Source organism: Aethina tumida, chromosome 7 (assembly GCF_024364675.1).
Source record: "Aethina tumida isolate Nest 87 chromosome 7, icAetTumi1.1, whole genome shotgun sequence".
Lineage (NCBI taxonomy): Eukaryota > Metazoa > Arthropoda > Insecta > Coleoptera > Nitidulidae > Aethina > Aethina tumida.
This window is the reverse complement of record NC_065441.1, coordinates 16881426-16898197: the sequence shown is the minus strand read 5'-3', so window position 1 is coordinate 16898197 and position 16772 is coordinate 16881426.

The window sequence follows — 16772 nt, the reverse complement described above, 5'->3', positions numbered from 1 at the left end:
AGATATCGCGCCATCGGCAAATCGAATGTAAATACCGGTATCCAGTAACCACGCCGATATTTGACGATCGATTCCTCAAATCTATCCGCATTCTCTCTAAACGCTGTTTATTTTTCATTCCCATGTCTGGACTTATTTATTATTCCCAGACAAAATTAACGAATTCAATCGATTTCGTTCGGACGGCTCGTTCGGCAAATCTTTTTGTCTTAAAGCTACGTATCCCTTTGAATTTTTTGTCAAAAACTGAAAAACCCTCAAAGAATACAAACTTGGATTGGCAATTTATGAATCCTGAGTATACTAGTAATAATGTATCAATACATTTCAGCATCATTATTTTTAACAACGCCGTCAAACACAGAAAATATTCTTGCCCAGATAATTAATTCTAAATATAGGAAAACTTTGTTCCAAAAACTCACCCCCAATTTGCATATTAAGCAGAATATCGTTTTTATTGATACAAATTTAATGCCGTTTTAGTAAGAATGGGCTTTCCACATAAACTGGCATGCATGCCAGGGGAGTTTAAAGGATTTCACTACTAAATTGAACACGGGATTTATCCAAGTTAGGAGCTCATCCCGATTGGAAAACTATGTCGGTCTTAGTTCAAAGTTTCGTTATTGATTTTAAGCTTTATTTCGTTAATAAATTGTCTTATCTTAAATCCAGGACGTAGATAGTTTTATCAAAATTCATCGAAAAGTTTTCAACTTTGTGTTTAGTTATTTTGAAGCGATGTAGCTTAATTGAAAATCTATAAATAGTATTCACATAATAATAATTGAGTTATTATATAAAAATTTATGTTGCAATTGTTTAAAACCGATATTTTATATTTTAATTAATTAAAGTGTTGGTATTTCTATATAATTAAAATTCTAATTCTGACGTCGAATCTAGATCATTTTTGACAAGTGAATTAGCTGATTACCCTTTAGAAAAATGAACTTATTCAGCATTTATACGAAAACAATCATTAATTAAAATCCATCAAAGTCGCAACCAATTAGTTCCTTAAACGATAGTGCAGTCGGAATTAATCGTCATAAAACGAAATACGGTTCTGTCAGAATGCGATGATCAGATAAATAGATCACCAATCTAGTTCCACTAATAACATCGGTGACTCCGGAACTCCAATAAGGCTAATTTAGTTTATGTGCGAATGCCCCGAAGCTTTGTGAAACGAGATCAGTTCGAAAAATGACTACTGCAACTTGAAATGATTGAAAATCACTACGCACTGTTGAAAACGTTCGTTGCGATAAAAAGCAATAAAAAACACTCTGTCCTGGTTAATTTGTAAAAATGTGTTTTTAATATTATCGAACACACATAAAAAGGTAAATTAAATTAAACGAGTTGAATCATTAAATACAATTACCGCAATTAGTTATTGTTGGGAAAATTGGAAACTGGTGTGTATTATGTATGGAACTGTTAAATTTGAATTGGAACGGTTTTGGCTGGCAATCGAAATAAGTTTAAACCTATTCCTGCATTAATATAAATTTAGTAGTTAAGAACAATTGACCTATAATCGAGGTCATTTCCTTCGACTTAATGTTAATGTCGTTTGACTTGAATAATTTCCAAAGTTACTGGAAACTGGTAGTTTGAAGTTGTAACGGTTGTTATAGAGGTCTTTAGTGCGGCACTCCTGCCAACGTCTAAGTCTTACTGGCAGTCCATAAAGACTCTTTACTACCTCGCCGTCTCTGCCGGATTTCAAAAATACAAAGGAATATTCCTTCCTCTGACGCCACTTTTACCTATTTGTTTCCCTAACCGAGTCGTTTATCTGAATGGTCCTCCTTTGAAATGGCGATCGAAAAAAGATTCAACGTTTATGTTTACTGCCAAATCGAATCTACACTGTCACAAGCCGAAAAAATTTTTATTAAAATGTTATTTTTGACTGCGACACTCAATTACATCCTTGGGACATGATGTAAATGTGAAATATTGAAAAAATGGCATTAATATAGTTTTTTATTTCATTTTTAAAGGACTAATAGTGCACATAGATTCATGTGCATGTGTATATTCCCTTTTAACATTTGTACAAATATAAAAAAACACAAAATAAATTCTTTATAAAGGTGTACAATTTTTACATTTTTAAAGCTTTATATAAAAACAATTTTAAATTTTATTTTAGTGGTCTGGTAAAGAACTGATTCGATTTCTTGGATTTCATTGGCTGAACTAATTGGTAAATGGTTGGTATCACATTTATATTTATTATACATTATGTATTGTTAATTATTTTGTATATTTTAAAAACAATTTTATTTTAAACATAATGAAACAGACATATATATATTTTTAAATATGTGTCTATTATTATAATCGGTTTTGTTGATTTCCTCCACCCTATTTAACAGTGTGTAATTAAATCGCCTTATTTATCTAAAAACATTCTTCCGCCAACAAAAAAAAAAAAAAAAATCGGACATTCACGTTTATCGGTCATTTACTTTTATTTAGGTTATTTTTGCATTTGCAGGCCCATGAATGGAAAATTATGGCCTACAAAAGCTGTTCTGGGCCGATGTTGAATGTATTAGGTGGGATATTGATTAGGCATTTTCATTCAAATTACATTTTTAACGTGGTTCAGAACATAACATTTAAAATTGAAAGGAGTGTCCGAAGCCAATCGATACAGATAAAATGGACAGTCACATAAAATATACTTTAGCTTTATATAAAATAACACAAAAGTCGTTTTAGTCTGTCTGTTAAAAACTACATTATCCGAATAATTTAGCCCAAATTGAAATTTTCAAATACTCCATACTTCAAATATATTATGTAACATAATGAACTTCTAAACAGCTTTGACGTAAAAATATTAATTTATTTGTACCAAACGGAGAGGATTAAACAGTTAATATTGTTTAAACTTTGGCACGTGAGATGTTCTAGTAATAAATTTATTAATAGACATGGAGTTTTAGTCGGGAACATGTTAGTTAAAAGGATGTTGTTAATGGTTTGAATAGAGAAAGTTTGCGGATTATCTAACCTTCTACTCTATTTAACCGTACGCATTCGCAGGTTTATCTAGAAATTGAAAATTATACGTTCACACCGCTTATTATCAGGATTTAGGTACTCCACTGAGTCGCTTCTAAGTAATTCATCGCGTTTTCCCTTCGCAGACATAACCCGGATACACTTATGACTTTCTGTGTTTTACAGTTGCGTGCTACTTTCCAAATAAGGCCGTTGCGACAGTTTAAATTATCTTTCTATTATACTTCCTTACCTTTCGCATGTCTCTTCGAAAAGAATCAAAAAACGTGTATAAAGTACAAGATAAGTCATTAGGTTATATAAGAGTTGTGTGGTATCTAAACAATTTCCCTCGGGCTTGCAAACACTCCGGGTCGCTTCAAGTTTATTTTGAGTTTAAGAAGTTGTTATGTGCGACTTGTCGAGTAAAGTTAGTCGTCGTCACGGAGCCACGAAAATATGGAGCGTGCATCCGATTAGTAAGCCATTAAATTATGCATCTAGTTTTCTAAAAGAAAAAGAAAAAAGAAAAATCGGTACGGAGGAAAATTCGCTCCTCGCGAACGAACCAACGAACAGAAGAGAGATTGATTGTGCGTTGTCGTGCAGGATTAGTTCCATTATTGACCGACGCCGGCGCCACGATAGCGTTTCTCACGCGACCAATTTCTTTTTACCACTTCGTGAAATTTATCACGAAATATGATTTACTTGTATCAGAAAAAGTTGGACACTTAAACTAACTGTGCTCTTGAAATCCAACGATATGTGTTTTATTACTTTTAACAACTTCCATTTCACGGTTCATTATTTTGTAAAACTTTCGCAAAAATTGAAAGTGGTTTTTCTTTTGACAGAATGGCAAAAAACTTATTTATGGACCGTTTGTTTCTCGGTTACAGTGCAAACTATCTCTCGTTTATGTAAAATGGCTATTTTATTTTGTGTGGCTGAAAGCTTTCTTTTAAAGCTTTAAATAAAAACAATTTTCAAATTTTATTGTAGTTGTGTGGTGATGAACTAATATTATTATCATAATATTGTTATTATATTATATATTTGTTTAACATGTATTATTGTATTGAAATTTATAGTTAAATGAATGTAATATTACTCCTCATAATTATCATTGTTTCATCCTGTTGTTCATGTCGGTAACGAAAGGGGTGGCACGACTCCATGGGGATACAATTCGAGTTCTTAGATTTCATCGGCTGAAATGACGTTCAGAAGAGTATTAATTTTCGTTGATATGTTCATATTTATATTTATTATACATTTATTGCAGAATTTCATGGTAATACATATGTTTATTTATTCTATTAGTTAAATGTTGAAGACATGAGTATTTCACTACTATTTTAACGTGAAAATTGTTATTTAGAATAGTATTGCCTCTACTTACTTCATGTTTTAACGTCCATTGAATATTTCTTTAAATTGTTCAAATAACGAAGTGTGGAAATAATTGCAAGAGAATAATTTTTATAATTATGTACACTTTTGAATTGAATTCATTAGATTAAATAGTTTAAAAATATTTTCAATGTGTTTTATTTTGATCAGCAATATTATTTGGATATTTGCTGCTCTACCTAGTTAGTAATTTATTCTTCATATATTTAATAGACCTAAAAGTAAACTACGTTCCATTTTTTGTAACATTTTTACATCCAATAAACGTATTTCCTGCATCTGAATCAATTTTATTCGGTTCATTCTTTATTTATTTGTTATGCCCCACAAATTCCCTCAATTAAGACTTTCTTCTGAAGATTTTGCTGACATAATTGCTATTTTAGAACACAACAATCTGAGCAACAAATAGCCCCATTTCCTATTTCCAGGTTTCGTATAGACATTGGACTCACTGGTCTTTGAGTCAGAAGTGATATTCAAGAGCAAGGGGTGAACCGACAATATGCAATGCAATAACTAAATTCATTGTAATTTGGTTAGTTATAATCACTATAAATATGAAAGTCATTATACCAAATATGTCTTCATTTGTAATTACTGTATATTCTCCTCTACTATGTTGTGTTCTGAATTGGGTTACTACATTTTTTATTTCTTATTTTCGATATAATTAGAAGAATCTCAATAATGCATACCTGATATTTCTTCAAATGTACATAAAATCCTGGTTTAAATTCACACATATCAATCAAAAGAATCATAGAACACCAGATGAAGCATTTCCAAACTCTACACAATAAAAAAACGTAAAAACTGTCGAAATACCGAGTGAAAACCGTGGACGCGTCTTGACTTTATCAAAACCTTTAAAAATAAGACTTGTAACCGTTGATCAATCAGAATACTGCATGTTGTGATTAGATTTGGAATGGATTTTGGATTTTTATTGTTTAATTTAGATAATTAGTTTAAATAATAAAAAAACTGTTGTTTAATACAATTTTAATTAATTGCTAAATTAAACTAATAAGAGTCTCAATAATGCATACCAAAAATTTCTTAAAATTTCCATAAAATCCTGGTTTGTATTCACACATCAATTAAAAGAATCATAGGACACTACATAACACGTTTCCTAACTGTACACATTAAGAAAATCGTAAAAACTCTCGATAAACCGATTGAAAATCGTTGACTTTATCAAAATCCTTTAAAAATGACATTTGTAACCGTCGACCAATCAGAATACTGCATATTGTGGTTAGATTTGGAAGCAATACTTGATACTCCTCTGTAACTTGCAAATCCAAACCCTGCTATAAAAATATGTGATATCAATCTTGCAATTTTTATTTTATTTATTTGATTTATGAACACTGATATTTAGAAAATAGACCACCATTCACCAAATTCATTTATCTGCATTAATTTTCAAAAACATTTAGTAAAAATTAATTTATTTTTTTAAATGTTTTATTGTTAAATTAAAAAAATTAAATTTTTCTCAGACGCAGCCATAACAAATTCATAGCCAACTATAAAAATATATGTGGATAAAAAATTGTAATTTTTATTGTACATATTGGAATTATATTTACATAATAAGTTTAAATGATAAAAAAAACTACGGTTTAATACAATTTTAATAATATCAATGCACCTCAAATAGAAATTAATTCCTGAATTAAATTAATAATAAACTCGTTTTCTAAAATTAATATGTTGTTTAAAATGTTGGTATGACAGTTTGTAAGGTTGGTTCATTTTTTGACCAATCGCAGCGCAGTATTTTAAATATTGTATTTTGTGCTTTGTAATTTAATAATGCAGTTCATAATATGTTTATTTTAAATTACAATCATATTAGAAATAAAATAACCTAAAATTTAAATAAGATTGTTTATTTATTAATATGCTCTATCTTAACTGTTGAGTAAATTAAAGTTATTTTGTAGGTTAATCATTTTTTTAATCAGAATAAACTCGGTACTCTTTAGGTATATTAATTTTATTACATATATATTATTAAAAGTAGACATTTTATATTCCAACTAGCTACAACCCAAAACATTTGATCAAAGAGAGTACAGTTGTTTTATTAGAATATATTTTTAATTATTTTATAATTTTATAAAATTCAATCAAGAGTTCTCAGTCTCAACCTCTGTTAGGTTATTGTATCAAACATTGTAGCTATCCTTAATGTTTTAATACATACTACAGTAATGTTCATAATCCTAATTTTAAAAATAATTTTTTTAAGCCACCTTCTGGTTCTAAATTAAATTTAGTATTTAGTTTGTAATATTAAACCTTTTAAAACATTTAATGTCAGCGAAGATAATTTTTCTCCATCAGATTTCTTTATATAAAATTCATAATTTTAAACCAAAACAGTTCCATTATAATCCCTCTTCTAAAAATTTCACTGTTGAAGATTGTTAGTAGGTCTTTCCCCTATCTCTAAATCGAGTGCTATTTCTAATCAGAATATTATAATTCACTCAAATATTATGTTGAAAAGTTTGAATTTCTTTCCACTAAGTAATCACTCTCACAATTGCAATGGTTCAGTTAATCACTATTACAGTCATTTAGTTGATTTATATTATGATATATGATGTATTTTGTTGTAATGTACAATAAATAATTTATAATAAAAATGTTTGTTTTATTTCTGGTAATACAGAACACCTAGTAATTATAAACAAATTAATTTGAATTTGAAATTATTTCCGCCATTTATGTCAAATGTCAAATACATCTAAACCTGACATCAATTTTTCATCCAGTGTTGTTTCCCATTTTTAGCGGGAGGTCGGTACTTCTTGGGTTATGTTTATATTTCATTCATCTAATCTTTCATGAATATTTAGTTAAAATTAATTTAATTTTTTAAACATTTTATTGTTAAATTAATTGTCTTTCTCAGTCACCGCCATAACAAATTCATAGCCAACTATGAAAATATGTAGATCTACAATTTTTATAGTACTTATTGGATATATATTTAGATAATTAATTTAAATGACAAAAAATTGTTGCTTAATACAATTTTAGCGATATCAATACGCCTCAAAAAGAAATTAATTTCCAAACTAAACTAATACGAGAATAATGCATACCCGAAATGGCTAGAGGCATGAATTTTAGGTACTTTTTCAAGAGCGATAAGAAAGAGACACAATATTTTTACTATCCTTTATTTTACAAAATATTTATTAATGCTTAAACGAATACATTAAAAAACTAAAGTAATGTTCTTTTTGTTAATACATGTTTCCCCCTATTATAAATATTTGTTAGTCGACAAAAATATGAAAACAAATCAAATATGGAAATGTAAATGTATATTTCTTGATAATAATAAATATTAATAACCACAAAATTTAAAAATATATACACGCCGATGCACATGTCACAAAATCAATTCGGGAAACGTTCCAATAAATATTGAAATACATATTGAAATTAAGTTTCAGAAATGTGACAGAGTAAAAATACATTTCTCGAAGCAAATTAGATGGCGATTTCATTCTTAAATTTTAAATCTGAAAAGTGTTTATGAAATTGTAATTTCTTGATAAAATTTTAACAGCTTTTTTAAGTGGGCTAAGGGTGGTGAATAAACAAGAGTGAATTTATTGTTTCCCAAATGGTTTCCCACATAGTTTAATTCACATAATTATTAAACTAATAAATTACAGGGTCATAACTAACTGGTCCTGGAAGGAGGTTGTGAGCTCGTAGCGTTATCTTCCCTCTAATTTAAGCCGGTTGTAACTTGGACGTCGAAACGTTACATATCTATCCGCTACAATACGGCTAATATCGCGGTTATCATTGTGATAGCGCAGAAATGAGAGTGTCCCATTTTGCTGAGGGCCCCGTGTAATATTAAGCACTATATTATGCCCTTACGACTGGCTCGGTTACTCGGGAATTGCCACCGAACCCTTTCAAGAAGGTCGGGACCTTCGCATCTTTAAACTTTTAATGCGGTTAGTTTATATAGGGGATGCCGTGTTATTTTTCTTTTTTATGGCCACCCTCAGAAAAACGACTGCTGAGCTATAAAAATTGTGTCAACTACAAATGTCGTAAGTTTAAATGGTCTGGTTTATGTCGTTTTGAATTGATACGATCAAAGCTAAATACTAAAGATACGGCGGTTTTTTGTAAATTCGAGCTGAATCTAATCAAAGCACAAACGCAATTAGATGCTTATTTATTGGCTTCAGACTTAACAATCATGATGTATTACGTTTATGTATTATATGCGTGTTGCTGTATGATCTGATTATCTGATTGGAGATAACAAAGTTAGGGTGTGAGTACTAGAACAGGGGAGCATTATCTAGTGCCATTTTTTGGATAAATCATGAGTTATGAGTCATTGTTGTGGCAAGTGGTGCTCCTTTGCTAATATATCATTCTTTTATTATTATTTATTTTATCTTGGAACAATAGTAGATACTCAGAACAAAGACAGCTTTAAAATGGCAAACAAGGAGTGAGTGATAGAAATTTAATATCGCATTGTTGACACAAAAATCAATTAAACGCACTAGGTGCAATAAAAGGAAGTTGGTAGCGTGACGCGACATTCAATAAAGGTGCATACTAGAATTCTTCTCGCAAAGTAAAACGAGCAAATCACCCGATTTAATTAATGATTTCTAAATAGCCTGGCTGCAATGATCAATTCTGCCGACTTGAGAATTTCTAATTTAACTTGTTTTAAAGTTACACCATTAAATCATAGGATTTCAGGAATAGTATATTGCTTTAGCTCCGGGGTGCTTGAAACATTCAATTGTGGATTAAGTGATGATGAAAATGAGTTATTGAAAGTTTAATTTATTTTTGTTGTAATTAGACTGTGGCCAGCGGAACCGATAGAAGATTTAATCTGGCACATTCCAAACTAGTTTTTAATTTTAAATTTTAATCTGCAAACTAATTAGTTATGCGGTATAAATCAAAATATAAATCTGTGGTTGGGTTTATGCAAATGCAATATTTAAGTGATACGTTTCATTTTTTATAATTGAATACTGGAGGTAATTTCAATGTTGTTGAAACTTTAATATCAGTATATTTACAGTTCTACTAACATTCCTTTTATGTAATTACGTTGTGTCCGATCTTTATATAACTGAACTATACAAACTTGTATATTTCTTTTATTATCCGTAACTTAATACATAATTGTGGATTCTACACTTTAATTTGATAATATATATTACAAATGTGCCTTGAGGAAAGCTCTAAGCCACAAATAAAAGTTGTTTACATTTGCCCCACAGGAGCAGTTTTCTGCAACTTTCTAAAAGTTTCTTCTCTTGTTTTGGTGTGGAATGAAACAAAAACCGTGTTAAAGTTGGCCGATATATTTTCTAGAGGAACAGCGGTCTAAAATAATTAGGAGGTCTGGAATACCTCACACGGTTTCCTTCAACTCAATATCCTCAATTTCCTAATTGACAACAATTCATTTATTTATCTTAAGGAATTTTATAGACCTCGGAAAAGCACAACTTGAAAATTTTATGAGCCCATTCTTACAACAATTCACATAATCTAGTATTGATTATATTGCTCAGAGACATTTACATTTAAAATGCAACTGCAATTTATCCTCCTTTCTTGAAACCATTACAATTAATAGTTGCTCCTCCATTATTACCGTCCTATTAAAAATGGATTCCTTTATTTTATCGATCCCGCACTGGAGGATAATAATACAGAATATTCGTACAAATGAGGACTTTATAAAACCGATCCAATAACCTAGAGGCAGCGATGAAACTAATATCGTAGCCGGTATCCGAAACTGTTCGAGGCGCAGACCACCAAATAAAATTTCACATCACGTCGCGTTGTATAAACCGATGGCGGTCAAAAATGTTTTTGCACTACAACAGTGTGTATCGGATAGTCCTTATATTAGAATTTGAACAAAGATTTGCTCAAAGACTTTTACCGTCGTCGTGGATAAATGCTGATATTGCACTTTGCAGGATCTGGGTTTGTATTGGATTTCGTCAGTTCGTCGCCGTATATGTCCTGCGAATGACGTTCTTGTCACCACAATCCGATGCATTTTCCTGCCATCAATCGTTACTTTTAAAAAATACTGTTGCATATAAATTACCAATTAAAGGATAAAAATGTAATCCGATAAATATTGATTCCTGACTTTAAATCAAATACACAAGTGCAAGATACGTTCGAGAACGCAGAAGCATCCTTATAGCTCAGCGAAATAACGAACGAGGAACAAAAATAGATAAAAGCATAAAACACATCTAACATGATAAGAGAAATCGAACGGAAGTCTGTAAATCACGTTAGCAATTAGAGATGGGCAATTGAAACGATAAACTGAGATCCACTTAGATCTTTTCAAGTTCACTTAACCGAAAATTTAATTAGCCGTATACATCAAAATTTATTGTTTGCCAAAAAGGAAACACTTCCGTGTTTCTTTTCAAACCGTGCAACGAATTTTACGACTAATAACTAAACTTGACCCGTTTTTCAGTTTAAATACGACGTGGAAAAATTAATAGAGTGTTTATTGGAAGTTTTATCAATTTTGAAATTTAATCCCTGTTTTATTTTTTTGTGATAAGCAACAAAAGCCTGAAATTAATCCTTTCAATTAATTTTATTTGAGAACGCAGCCACACTAAATGTGCGGAAGATGAATATTAATCCTGGTATCAAAGCAACATTAGAATTTAATTGAATTATTAACTGACTTGAAAATTTATTATAGGGATTAAACTGACACATTTCTATTAAATTAATTAGTTATTGAATAATATTATAATAAAATTTTATTAAATGTCAATTAATATTTTAGATTGCACAAATTGACAAAATATACAAATTGAACTCAGTTTTACAATCAAGAAAATCATATAGTTAATTATCAAAAATTCTTTAAAATGTATACACATATATGTTAAAGTAATAGAATTTTAATTTTACAGTTGGGCTATTGACATTAGTTTTAATTGCAACTATTTTTAAGTGTTAATTTCAGTTCAGTAGATGTTTAATTCCCGTACTCAAAAAGTTTGTCAATATAATGAATCCTACAGAAAGCTTTAGGAAACTTCCGAATTTAATAAATAATTCCTTTATCAATTATTTTGTTTGCAACAGGAATCTGCTTCCTTACATTATAATTATAGAAAACTTTTCTTATAATTTCAGAAAACTTTGATTGATCTAATGGCAGATTCCTGTAGAAATAGAAACACCAATATCATATCAATAATTATAATTTAATGTATAAAACAGAAAACTGTTTTATTGATTTTCATTATAGAAACCCTTTCAAGCATTTTATTCAGCTTATACAACGAAGATTTCTCCGAAAATACAACAGAGTTTAGTAAGCAAGTACGCTACGGTGTGGCGCAACACTGATATTGATTTGAGTTCTGAATTTCTAGTTTTCAGAAGATTGTTCACAGAAAATCATCTTCAAAACACAAAATAAGTGTTACAGTGTTAAATTTTTTATTAAATTTTTAAATATTTATATTCATATTGTTAAATTAAATTTAAATTAACAAAAGTAACAGAATATTCAAAAAATTTTCCTGAAATATTCTCTGATTTCTTGATACCTGAATAATAATTTATATATTTATAATTCTATTTATAATAATTATAAAATTAGAGGCACAAAGAAAGAAAATACTAGTTTTAACCACATTTCTTAATATTTAATATAATTTCAGGATATTGTTTAATATTTAAAATTAATTAAATACTTAAGATTAAAGATAAAAGGGTATGATGTGTAACAATTTTTATATAAAATAAAATTTATTAAAACATTTACATAATAGACATTATTCACATACTTTTATCTAGTTTTAATGTATGTATTTTGGTGTTTACAGCAAAAATAGAACAGACGAAACATTCATTAAATATTCTTCCTCGTTTATTCGAGTCATAATGTTTTTCAACACAATACCGCAATATAGAACGTATAGGAAACAGACTGTTTCAAACATTACAAAAACCAAGTTTGAAAGACAGAACTGGAACACAGAATAACGACTTTAGATTTGTTTCCAATGATATCGTCTCATTATTGATAATTCCTTTCTAGAATTTTTTTCTGTAGAGGAAAGATTTTTATATGTACATGTATTATTATTATATAATAATTTTATTAAAACGGACTCGAATTGAACAAAATATGGATTTCATAAGTAAATATTTGTAATACATCCCAATATTTACTTTAAACAAACACAAGAATGTAACAATCTGCATATTCTGATCAGACCGAATTATAAAACAGCCCCATCGCCTAAAATCTTGAATCCCATAATTGAAACCGTGACCTTACGGAAAACCAGCAGTTCTCAGTTAGTTACATAAATGGCACAACTGGTACAACTGGTTCAATTAGCTGATTGAATACACATATCGTACATGTTTAACTGTTATCAAAACTGCGCGGCCCGAACCGTCTACACATTATCTGGCGGAAGCATTATCCAAACTAAAATCAGCAACTATAATTTGGTAGTATAATGTGCCCGTATCTCGTGCCGCGGATTGTTTACACACTCCGGGAAAATCCGGCACCCGCCACCCTTTTATTACTACTTGTTTTCCAGGATGTCAGAATTACTGCATGAATATACATACATATCGGCGTGGAAAACTAAACTCGTTCATTGTTCCTTGCCGTTGCGGCTTTCACGTATTTACGCATAAATCATTTCGCTTTACCCCCAAATTAGTCCCGGCTAATTATGTTAAAGGTGATTGGTTGCTCCTCAAGGACACTGCTCTCTATACCACACTTTATTCTTACACTGTACCTGCTTTTAATGCTAGTTTGAAATGTTTTAATTAATATACAAAATTTTAGACATAATATTCATGGCTATTGAGTAAGATAATTTGTTTGGAAGTTTTAGTTGTTAATAAACTGGTTATGCGGTTCCCCAAGTTGCGGAGCGAACAAGAATAAAATAATTCCGTTTTCGTCAGGTGCATAATTGTGCAACAAATTATTATTATGCAAAAATAACTTTTTGAAAAGTTTTAACGAGGTATATTTTATATTAAGTCTGGTTTTTTGTTACTGTGAGTCATTAGATAGGAATGATGTCTTGAAGTTGTTATTTAATGTAACTCGTTTAATCTAATAACAGTGCAATATAGTCTTTATGTCATAAAGTTTATATGGTTTAATAAGGTAAATGAATTTATAATTACAACAGAATACAATCTCTAAAACGTAACAATAATAAATATATTAATTATTCTGTTTATCATACAAAACATTCTTAAAGTACTTGAATTATTTGTAGACTTAACTCGTTGGAATTCAAACCCATGTAAAAAGATAAATCGCTTTAATAATAATTGAACTAATTTAGACAAAAAAATTACTTTCAAACCCTAACAGCTCTGAACTAACAATTTTCTGTTGTTTCGCCACAATAAATTTGACATTTAACGCACGTGCGTTGGGTTAGTCTAGACTCAACATTTAAGGAAATTTGTCAATTTCCCCGACCTGTATAATTCAATTTGCGTCGGCGTGGGTTCAAAGAAAATCAAATTAAACATTCGGACTTATTTTTCATGTAATCGCATCGTTTGGCAATAAAAAAATAGCTGGTTTTTCGTTTGCGAGATCAATCAATAATTCACTCCGACCGAATTATGAGATATAGTCATTTAAATATTGTTGGATACTTTGGAATTTGGACGTTTAGAGTGGCAAATCCCAAGTTAATTATTTCTAAAAACCCTTCATTAAAATATTTTTAATGAGATGCAATTTATCTTAAACTTCGAAGTACGTTAAGTATGGATCATTAAAACGTGCATCTCGCCCTTTCTAATGAATATATAGGAATATAACAAAGCCTATCAGTATATATTTTAAAATTAATAAATGATTTTTAGTAGTAAATAAAGAAATATATTGTTTATGTGTTTTCCTGTTATCAAATTGGTACTAAAAGAATAAAAAGTATGTAACAAAAGATGGAAAATACAATTACACACAGAGTTCAAGCAGTATCAGAATGCACAAATATTTGAATTAATAACAGTGGACCGGAATTGAAATTACGAAATTTTAATTGAAAATGTCTTACTTAAATTGGAAAGTAATTATGAAAGTTTGGCAAGATATAACAAGTTTAAAAGTTTCCACAGATAATCCAAAGATTTTATGCCAAAGAAATAATACATTTTAGTTTTATTGGTTAGCGACTGCCTCTGGCGGTTGACGATTCAACATCGGGGGGGCTAAACTCCAGATTATGATAGTTTCGAAGAAAAATTTATCTTGGACTTAGCGAGATATTTCTTGGGATTTCTGTGTGGGAATATAACTCATTCCACTCGACAAACAACCACCAATTTTACCAAAGAAAATTTTATTAATTAAATTGAGACGAATCGAAAACTATTCATTCATAAAAGTAAACAGTTACCTTTTTTATTCAAGTGGGATCTTATACTTCATAATCAATCAAAACTTTATATTTGTTACCGAATTTTGAACTTAAATCAAATGTAAAATTTGTTCAGATATACAGACTTAGAACATTCAATAAAATTAAACGTTTTATATAAATATATTTTATGTTGTTCTTAAGGTGGAAACAACAACAGAACTACAATTTCAACTAAAAAATATAAAAAATTATTAATCAATTATTTATTACTAAAATTTTTCTAAACAGGTATCGGAATTAATAAAAATATATCATAAATTAATATTTTTACTAAAATTCTATATATGAAAAATATACATTTTAGTGTAGAATTTAAAAGAGTCATTAAAATGTGAAAAGTTGAAATAAAATACGTATGATACAACATTTAAAAAGCACAAATTTGTAGAGTTACTACTTAAAAAATGTTTAAAAAACGAAAATAAATGTTTAGGTAATAACGTTGCCTGAACTGTAATTGTACTTCAAATACTCATCTCGCAACGTACTGTGTAAGGCCGTTAAAACATTTAACTAACACAAAACATTTAGTACTTCATTTGTGAATACAAATATGAATATTCCGCATTACGTAAAAGTTTACAGCTGAAAAACGTTCCCGCCGCACAAAACGGCGAATTTATGAAATCCGTACTGGATATTCCACCTGGAAATACGCTGACACGTGTTCAAACATTAAATCTAACGTATTATTTTTCACATTCGTTGCCTTAAATAAAGCACGAATGCACTTTTGTATGCAGAACTTGTTACTCTGTCAGAGAATACGAATTGCTGCTTAGCCAAAGGCACACAGACATGTTTGACACATGTACCACTTTTTATCAAGTGCAAATTCTTAAGAAAGTTCCGCTGAATAATTCATTAATTATTTACTAACAATTTACAAGTTGTCTCCCAGAACTGACAATAAAATGTCAATCAAAAATATTTTTATTATGCCCGACAACGGAATTATATTTTGCAAAGACAGTTTTTATTCTATTTCTGGTTTAAGGATAACTTTAAGGGTTGTTAAAAGTTATTACTACAGTTGTTAGTTTTACGAGAACGTTCCCAACTTTGTATACTTATACGTATTAATGTCGAAATAAAATTAAATAAACGACGTAAAAGTTTTGTACATGAAGTATTTGAGGTGAGTGACATGACAGTTAATAAAAACAAGAGTACGGGAAATAAAATTGCTCTACATTTTTAGGTTGCCAAAATACAAGACAATTATTGTAAAATAGGAGAAGTTGAAAATATTAACTTTTATTTAAATAATTGTTTAAATTTAAAACACTAACTAACTTTATGTTATTGTTCAGAAACTTACTTCAACTTTAGCAAGTAGATCATTAAAGGGGAAGGGAAGTGTAATTTAACACTTTTTATAACACTAATCGTTCTGTAAAATATAAAGTTTAATATAACAAATTTATCAAAAAAATTGCTGAAGTATTGATCAGACAAATATTATATAAGGAAAGTCCCATTAAAAAATATAAAACTTTGTTATAAATGAGTGTGTGCGAGTAACATTTTAGCCGCAAATGCAGAACATGTATGGTAAGAAAGTTTGAATTATTGAAATTCAACCCGCATATTCGGAAAAAGTTTTTTTTTCTCGCAAGGAAAGAGAAGAAAGAATAAGGGGGAAATCGAAATCAATATTTTATCAAATTATCAATCAAGGAGTGCGGCATGTAAAATAAGGCCGTGCGTTTCAATTCACGAAACATGCTTACCTCTTAAAATTTTATTCAATCAATTTTTGGCGGGTCTAATGCATAAAACGAGGATCTCGAATTTTGA